This window comes from Macaca nemestrina, chromosome 3, assembly GCF_043159975.1.
Source record: "Macaca nemestrina isolate mMacNem1 chromosome 3, mMacNem.hap1, whole genome shotgun sequence".
Taxonomy (NCBI): domain Eukaryota; kingdom Metazoa; phylum Chordata; class Mammalia; order Primates; family Cercopithecidae; genus Macaca; species Macaca nemestrina.
Window position 1 is genome coordinate 92,137,218 of NC_092127.1, and position 9,003 is coordinate 92,146,220.

A 9,003-nucleotide genomic window follows, 5' to 3' on the forward strand; every position below is an offset into this window, starting at 1 on the left:
CGTCAAAGAAATATGAGCCACCTTTGAATGCACCAACACATTTGTAACTGAAATATTAAAAGTAGAGGAAGAAAGAGAAATGAGCCAAAAAAAATGAAGAAATAATGGTCGAAGACTTCACAAGTTTGCTGAAATACATTAAAATATACATCCGAGAAGCTCAACAAACTCCAACTGTAATAAATTTTTTAAAATGCGCACCCAGGCAAATCATAGTAAATATGCTAAAAGATTAAAGACAAAGAGAAAAATCTTCAAAGCAGCAAGATAAAAATGATTTGTCACATGGAAGGGAACCCTGGTAAGATTTCCAGCCAACTTCTCAATAGAAACAGTAATGCCTAGAAGGTAGTGGATGACATATTCAAGCTATTCAAAGAAAAACTCAACCAACAACCTTATATCAAACAAAATTATCTTCCAAAAGTATAGGCAAAATAAAGACATTCTCAGATAAACAAAATCTGGAAGAGTCTGTTGCTAGAAGAACAACCTTGCAAGAAATACTAAAAGAATTTCTTCAGACTGAAAGCAAGAAAACAGAGATTGGAATTTACAGAGAAAATAAAAGTTCACCAGTAAGGTAATTATGTAATTATAAAAGATAGTAAAAATGCATTTTTTCTCTTAACAGATTTAAAAATTAAATAATTAAATAATACATGTATAATTATGTTGTTGGACTGATAACATATAGAAATGTAATACGTTTGATAAAAATACAGAGGACATGGGTGGGAGTAGAATTGTATTGAAGTACAAAAATGATGCCAGATGGTTACTTTGACTAACAAGAATAAATGAATAAAACCAGAAATGACAAATAAGAAGATAAATATAACAAACTCTAAAATATATACTTGTTTTTCTTTCTTCCCTTGCTTTTTAAGAGATGTAATTATACAAATCAATAATAATAGCAATGTATTGCTGGGTCTAAGATTGTGAGTGTGTGTGTGTGTGTCTTTATACGTATGTATATGCACAAAAATCGGGAAGAAAGAATAATAGAGTTATACAGAAATACCATTTCTGTATCTTACTATACCTATATATCTGGAATTAAGTTAGTATAAATCTGAGGTAGATTTTGATAAGTTAAGATAGTAAACGCTGAGGGCAGGCAACCACTAAAAAAAAAAAAAAAAAAAAAAAAAAAAAAAAAAAAAAAAAAAAAAAAAAAAACTAAAAAAATAGAGAAAAATCACTAAAGGAATTAAAATATTACACTAAAAAATTTCACTTAATGCAAAAAAGCAGTAGAAAGGAATAGAGAAAGAAAAAAACAGGAAAAAGAGAAAACAAAATGTAAAATGGCAGCTGTACATCCAACTTTTTAAATGAGAATAAACACTTTATGCAGAGGAAGAAAGATTAGGACAAGAGCAGATTTCTTGTTTAAGACAATGCAACATAAAAGGCAATTTTATGTTTCATAATATTTTTAGAATACTGAAAGAAAAAAAGACAATCTTGAATTCTTTTTCTAACAAAAATACCTTTAAAAAGGAAAGTGTAATAAAAAATGTAAGGGATCTAGAGTAGCAAATTAATAATAATAGATAACAATCTTGAAAAATAAAATTAAAAATAAATTTGAAGAACTTCTACTGCCTGACTCCAAGACTTAATATGTGTGTGTGTGTGTATATATATATATATATATATAAAATAATCAATACAGTACTGTATTTTTGTCAACATAGGCAACTTAATGAATGAAACAGAATATAGAGTCCAGAAACAGAACTACTCACATATAGTCAACTGATGTTCATTAGAATTTTAAAGGCAATTTAGTGGAGAAAAGATAATATTTTTGACAAAGTGTTCTAGAATTATTACATATCTATATACCAAAAAAATTTAAGCAACCAAATAAAACCTTGATAGTTAATTGCACTGTATAGAGAAATTAATGTAATATGGATTATAGGAAAAGATGTGAAACTTAAAACTATAAAACTTCCAGAAGAAAAACATGGAAGAAAGCCTTTATGATCTTGGGTTAGGCAATTATTTATTAGACCAACACCAAAAGCATACTCCGTTTAAAAATAAATAAGTTGAACTTTATCAAAATTAAGAATTTTCACTCTTCAAAAGACACTATTATGGTAATAAAACATAAATTTCATACTGAGGGAATATATTCACAAATCACATCCAATAATGAATTTGTATTAACAACATACAAATCACTGTCAAAAATTATCAATGCAAAAACTCACAGGGCGATAGAAAATAGACAATTAGAGTAGACACTTTACCAGTATATAAACACAGAGTATATAAATATATAAAGACATACTCTACACCATTCATTAGAAAAATGCAATGAAAACCATATGTGGTACTACTACACATCTATTAAAATGCCTAAAATTAAAAAGAATGATTATACCAAGTGTCAGTGGAGGATGTAAAACAGCTGAAACTCTCATACACTGTTGGTAGGAACGTAAAATACATGCCTATTGTATGTTTTCTACTTCCAGGTATTTACACATGAGAAATGAAAGCCTATGTCTACACTTTTATAAGAATGTTCATAGCAATTTTAGTTTTCGTAGAACTAAACTAGAAACTATTTATTTGCCCATCAACAGGTGAGTGGATAAACAAAGTGTAGCATATCTATAAAAAAGAATGGAATTCATCAATAAAAAGGAATGAGCTATTGATACTCAGCAGCATGGATGGGTTATACTGAATCAAAATAGGCAGACAACAGAAAAGAGAACATACTATAGGATCCCACTTACATAAAATTTTAATAAATACCAGCGGCCGGGCGCGGTGGCTCAAGCCTGTAATCCCAGCACTTTGGGAGGCCGAGACGGGCGGATCACGAGGTCAGGAGATCGAGACCATGCTGGTTAACACGGTGAAACCCTGTCTCTACTAAAAAATACAAAAAATTAGCTGGGTGAGGTGGCGGGCGCCTGTAGTCCCAGCTACTCGGGAGGCTGAGGCAGGAGAATGGCGTGAACCCGGGAGGCGGAGCTTGCAGTGAGCTGAGATCCGGCCACTGCACTCCAGCCTGGGTGACAGCACGAGACTCCGTCTCAAAAAAAAAAAAAAATAAATAAAAATAAATAAATAAATAAATACCAGCTAATCTGTAGTAACAGAAAGCAAATCAGTGGTTGCCTGAGGATGGGGAAGGAATATGGAGGGTCAGAAAAGAAGGATTTCAAGGGGGAATGAGGAAACTTGCACTTTGTCTTGATTGTGTTGATGCTTTCATTAATGTGCACGTATGTCAAAAAGTGTCAAGTTGAACACTTTGTATATGTGCAGCTTATTATGTTAAGTAAATATACACAAAGCTGTTAAACATCGTTTTGAATGAAGTCCAAAATGTTAATAAATTGTAAAAACCATGAAGCAAAGAATTGCCCTTTGGAAGAATTATAATAATAAAGTTCTGCCTCATGCCAAATAAAATAGTAATAATAGTAATAAAATATGAATTGACTAATAAATCCAAAAAAGGGAAAGATTGTTAGACTTTGCAAAAAATAAGGTCTATCTGCAGGAGATGCACTTGATATTCAATGATACAAATTGGTGAAACAATGAAAAAAGATACCGTGGAAACAGAAATCAGAAAGTTAGAGTGACTATACTGATACCAGGCAAAATAGATTTTAAAAAACCACTTACTTTTTCTAAGGCTCAGGCTTTTCTTTTTTAAAATAGGTTGCAGTAAGGGCAAGGAGATGATGAGAATTTCTGTCATGCATATGTCATAGAGTGGTTATAAGACTCACAGTAAGTTAATGTTAAGAAAGACCCTGTAAAATATTAAGACAATATGTTAATAGTATTGATAAAATATACAGTTTAAAGCCCTTACCCAAATGGAAAACTTTGTGAAAAATGGCTTATTATAATCCTCCACCCTGATATGGCAAGGCTTATTTCCATTTTCTTTGTCTGGAGAAATGTGACAAATACATGTCTCCTTATACCATTAAAGAATGATTTAAGAATGTGTGGGATTATGAATATGGCATCTCAGAATCAGTTCTTCTCAGGTTTGTAGGGAAATTAAGCCAAATGAGTAGAAAATTATAATGAAAACAACATTAAAATTTGGATTTAAAAAATAATTCTTGAAATTATTTACTATATTACTCTAAAGTATAAACTGAAAATATTCAAGATTTAATATTATTTGTTCATTCATTGAGTTCATTCAAATATTGGATGAAATACATGCTTTGGAAGGTATAAAGCTATTTTAAGTGGACTTCTTATTTTAGAAGAGTTCTGAAATGAGCAAACTCACAGCTGACCTCATTATGTGACAGCTACTTTGGGTGTTTTAGAAAGATTATTATTATTTAAGTCTAACAGAATAACAAGCAGAATGTAATATAAGGAATAGAGTTACCTATAGAAACTATTAAAGCATTTTTTTTTGTCCTGAAAGACTCACCAGTGTGTTCAGTTACTTTATTATTTCATTTTACAATTTCATTGATGTTATTAAGCATATCAATACTTCAATTAACTGTGAATGTTCTTACCCATATTTTGATGTTCTCTTTGCGAAGTGTTAATTATAAAGAGTATAGTTTTGCATGTAAATCACAGCTAAAAGAAACAAGAGAACCCTCCTTTCAGCGCCAACAAATTTAGGAGCTGTACAATCTTAATACTCAAAGTGGTTGAGATAATTGCATATCTGCAAAAGCAATTAATTAGTGGATAAGTTGGACTTCAACTTTGTTCCAGTGAAGCTTCATTAAATGCTTAAAAACAATATAGACTGCCTCTTTTCTTCCCATTTTTCACATATGCACATATATTTACTGTTAGGTTCAAAGAATTACTCAACTACATTCAAATGTCCAAAAATACGGTAGATTATTTTGTGTGTTACTGCTATAAATTTCCTTACAATCCCACACTTTTCAGTATGGTGGAAAAAAATCTAAATTTTAGTTCAGTTTGGTAAATATTGTGGATGCAACAATTTAAACAGTCCTGTTACATAAATGGTTAGTCTCTTTAAAGAAAAATGCTCAGATTTCTACCCCTGCTTCTTTTCAAAATAGTATCCAAGTGTGTTGGAGAGTGATATTCAATGAAAGGAACGCAAGACTACATATAAATACAGTGTGTTCTGAATAATCTTTGAATTCCATTGAGGAATGGATGATCTGGGCCCCTCCTGCACTCCTGTCCAGAGGAAATACGGTGGACATCTCTTTCTGAAGACTGAAGCTGGTACAATTCATGGACTGTTCTTTTGCTCCCTGTATCTTGACAGAGCTTGTGAATCCTCTCTGGCTGACATGACCTCATATAACTCTTCCTTGTGCTGGGAAGTTTGCTAAAGTTTTGGAACCATGAGGAGCAAGCCCAGGCAGTCAGCACACTCTACAGTCCTTTGCTACAAAGACCTCTGAAAAAACCCCCAGATTTTAAAACTTTTCTTAAAATTGCCAACTATAATCATTTCTAAAAATGTATATAAAACACGAATTGTTTGAAGGATTATAAAAGAAAGAACAATGTACCCACAACTCATATTTAAAAAAAAATAGAGCATTTCCAGCGCACTTAAAGCCCCTATGAACCTGTAGAAAGTGTCTTTCTCCTCCAACCCCCAGAGGCAACCACCATTCTGACAATAGTGGCAGTTAATTTATGGTTTTCCTACATAGCTTTATTACTGAAATATGCATCCCTAAATAATATAATATAGTTTCATTTTTCCTGCCTTTAAGTTTCATACAAATGCAATCATATTTTAAGTAAACATTTGTGTCTTGTTTCTTGTACTTAATATTATATTTGTAAAATTCATCCGTGTTTTCATACATAGATCTAGTTTAATTTTTCATTTTTACTGGATTTTATCCCATAGCACCTATATGTCCAATACATCTTAAAAGTTCATTTTATTGTAATTGCATTGTATTAATATATCAAACTTAATTTTACCTTTTGATGGTCAATTTTTTTTTTCTGATTTTGGGCTATTATAAATGATGCTACTAGAAACATTCTTCAAATAATAAATGGGATGTTTTGAAACCTACTGTTATTACAAGGAAAATAAATGGATGGAAGAACTGAACCCTGATGCCACCTAGGCTTAATTTGTGTTATATTCACTTCAGTGTGAATGAGCCTCAAAGCTAGTATCAGGGATGTATTTGAGATAATCTCCCAAAGTCCTAGATATCAAGGTGGGCCTCTTGACCTCGACATTTACCTTATATAAAAATATCCTCATCTGGGTAACTATCTGTATTAGTCTGTTTTCACATTGCTATAAGGATATACCCGAGACTGGGTAATTTATTTAAAAAAGAGGTTTAATGGATTCACAGTTCCACATGACTGGGGAGGTCTCACAATTACGGCAGAAGGTGAAGAAGGAGCAAAGGCACGTCTTGCATGGCAGCAGGCAAGAGAGTGTGTGTAAGGGAACTGCCCTTTATAAAACCATCAGATCTCATGAGACTTATTCACTATCACGAGAACAACATGGGGGGAAAAAAAATCGCCCTTATGACTCAATTACCTCCCACTGGGTCCCTCCCATGGGGATTATGGGAGCTACAATTCAAGATGAGATTTGGGTTGGGACACAGCCAAACCATATCACTATCTCACTATTTCATTCTCATCTCTCAATCCCACTTATGCATGTTGAACCGCACAATCACCCATCACAGTGTGGCAGTGGCCTTAGGCAGGGCTTCTACTACTAGGAGTATGTGTAGGTGCCAAGAAGAAACTTCCCTCTACCCTATGAATATTTTCTGAAAATCAACTGAAAAGGCAGATTAATAGGAGAACAGTCATACAAAATTTATTTACATTCACACAAGTGCATGGGAATTATAAAAAGTATAAAAACTCAAAGAAAGGGCCAAATGGTTGACATTTTATCCCATATTCACGTTACTAAAATAATAGGGGCTTGGAACATGGCAAGGTAGATTATGGGAGGGGTAGAAGGGCTGTTACTGGTTACTGTCTACAGGCCCTCTGAATAGCCATCTCAAAATATGTCAAAGTCTATTTTGGGGTAAAATATCCTAAGTTTAGAGTTCTCTGGATGTTTCTAAAACCCTTTTCCCTATCCTCATGGGCTAGGATAAAAGTGTAAGGTGGAGGTGCTAGGGCAAGTATGCTAGTACCTGACATACTTATTTTCCCTTTCTGTCTCATCTTCTGAGGACCACCCCCCGACCCCACCACAGTATTTCATGACTGGAAATGCTGGCTGCAGGCTTTTGGACTTTCTCTTCCTGTAACTCCTGTTCTCCAACCCCTATGGCGGTAACATTATACCCTGCATAGAAGTGCATTTCTCTTATACTTAAGAATACAGAATTACAATAAAATCTTCTAGGCCAAAGGTATTTATAATTCTTTATCCCCAACCCTTAACAACATCTGTTTTTCAAATCTATTGTCTTGCTGGGAAATTCAATCTGACAGTGAAAGCTGAGACAAGACTACTTCTTCTAGAGCATATCAGTATTTTCTCTAAAGTATGAGAACTCATTGCTTTTAAAGAGTGAGAAATTCACCTAGCACCTGTTTATAGAATATTAACATTCAAGTGAAATGTTTAAAAAACATTTTTCTCTTCTAGTTTTATGGGGCCGGAGGCGGGGGAAGGTCTAGAAAAAGAGAGATTGCTATACTTCATCTTCTGAGCTCACTAAGTTTTTGTAAATTGAGAGGTCCTGTCTAGAGAAACTAACTGTTGTAGGTGAAAACTTTTTGTGAAAACTATACAAATTCCATATGATTTTAAAAATGCTTTAACATATTAGAATTCAGAACTGAGAACAGTGTGAATTTATAACAGAGCTATTTTACTATTTACATATGCCCAGTACATTTTGATGCATAAGGGATAGCATTAGATTTAGGCATGTAGAAGTAGGGCATCCTGTAACACGCTAGAGGAGATGTAGGGAATTGCTTTAAAAATATCTTGCAAGTCTAGAGAGTAATAAATAAAATTCATCCTCTGAGGAATCTTTCTCTGTTGCAAAGTGGGACAAAGAGAAAACTATCAAGCTTTGTCAGTTCCTGAATTATTGACTGTGTCTCAAACCAGTTTTTACCATAAGCCACTAATCTAGAGTTTCAACTAAATGAAGATGCAGGTTAGAAAAGGAAAAAGCCAGATGGAACTGAGATGCAAATGCCAAACTGAAGTGAAGGAATTTAAAGTGGACAAAATGCTCTTCCTCATTAACCCAGCAAAAAGGAACACTGACCTACCTTACAAAAAAGAGAAAGCCCAGGGATTTTCTACTTTAACCTAATAGGAGAAATAAAATGGAGAATTTCATAGCATAGGAAAATAACATTGAATCTAATTTCCACCTACACAATAGGTTTGGAACATAACTAATCATCAATATAATCAAAAATATAAATTAAATTGGAACATGCAATGGAGTTTGAGATCACAGTCTAGGAAATATTTAGTAAACCCAGATAATTTAATAATAATAATGGAAGAACCAAAATGTCTGCGCTTTCAGAAAAAACAATCACGATTTTGGCATATTCTGCCCATACTTAACAATTTTGCCTTTAATAAAATAACAAGAATTGCCAACATGGAGCAATTAGGTCAGACAAACTAGGAATTAATTACTGTAGACAGGCCCATATGTCACAAAAGCATTGCACATGTTCTCCAAGGCTTGCTTGGAGAGGGAAGGATTTATTCTGGGAAAGTTCTTGAGATAGTAAAAGGGACATTGCTGCAAAAGTTTGAATTGAAAGTGACTTTGAAGAATTCAAAACATGAAGTCAAAAAGTTGGATTAAGTATAAATTAGGTAGATGTTCTCTACCTATTTATTCAATTATTTATTCAAGTATTTATTCAATCACTTAACATAAATCAAGCAATATCTAAATTATGTTGCTTCAATAGCCACAATGGTTTTGAGGCGTGAAAGGAACCAAATTCCAAGACGTTAGTCATTTGATTCTAAACATC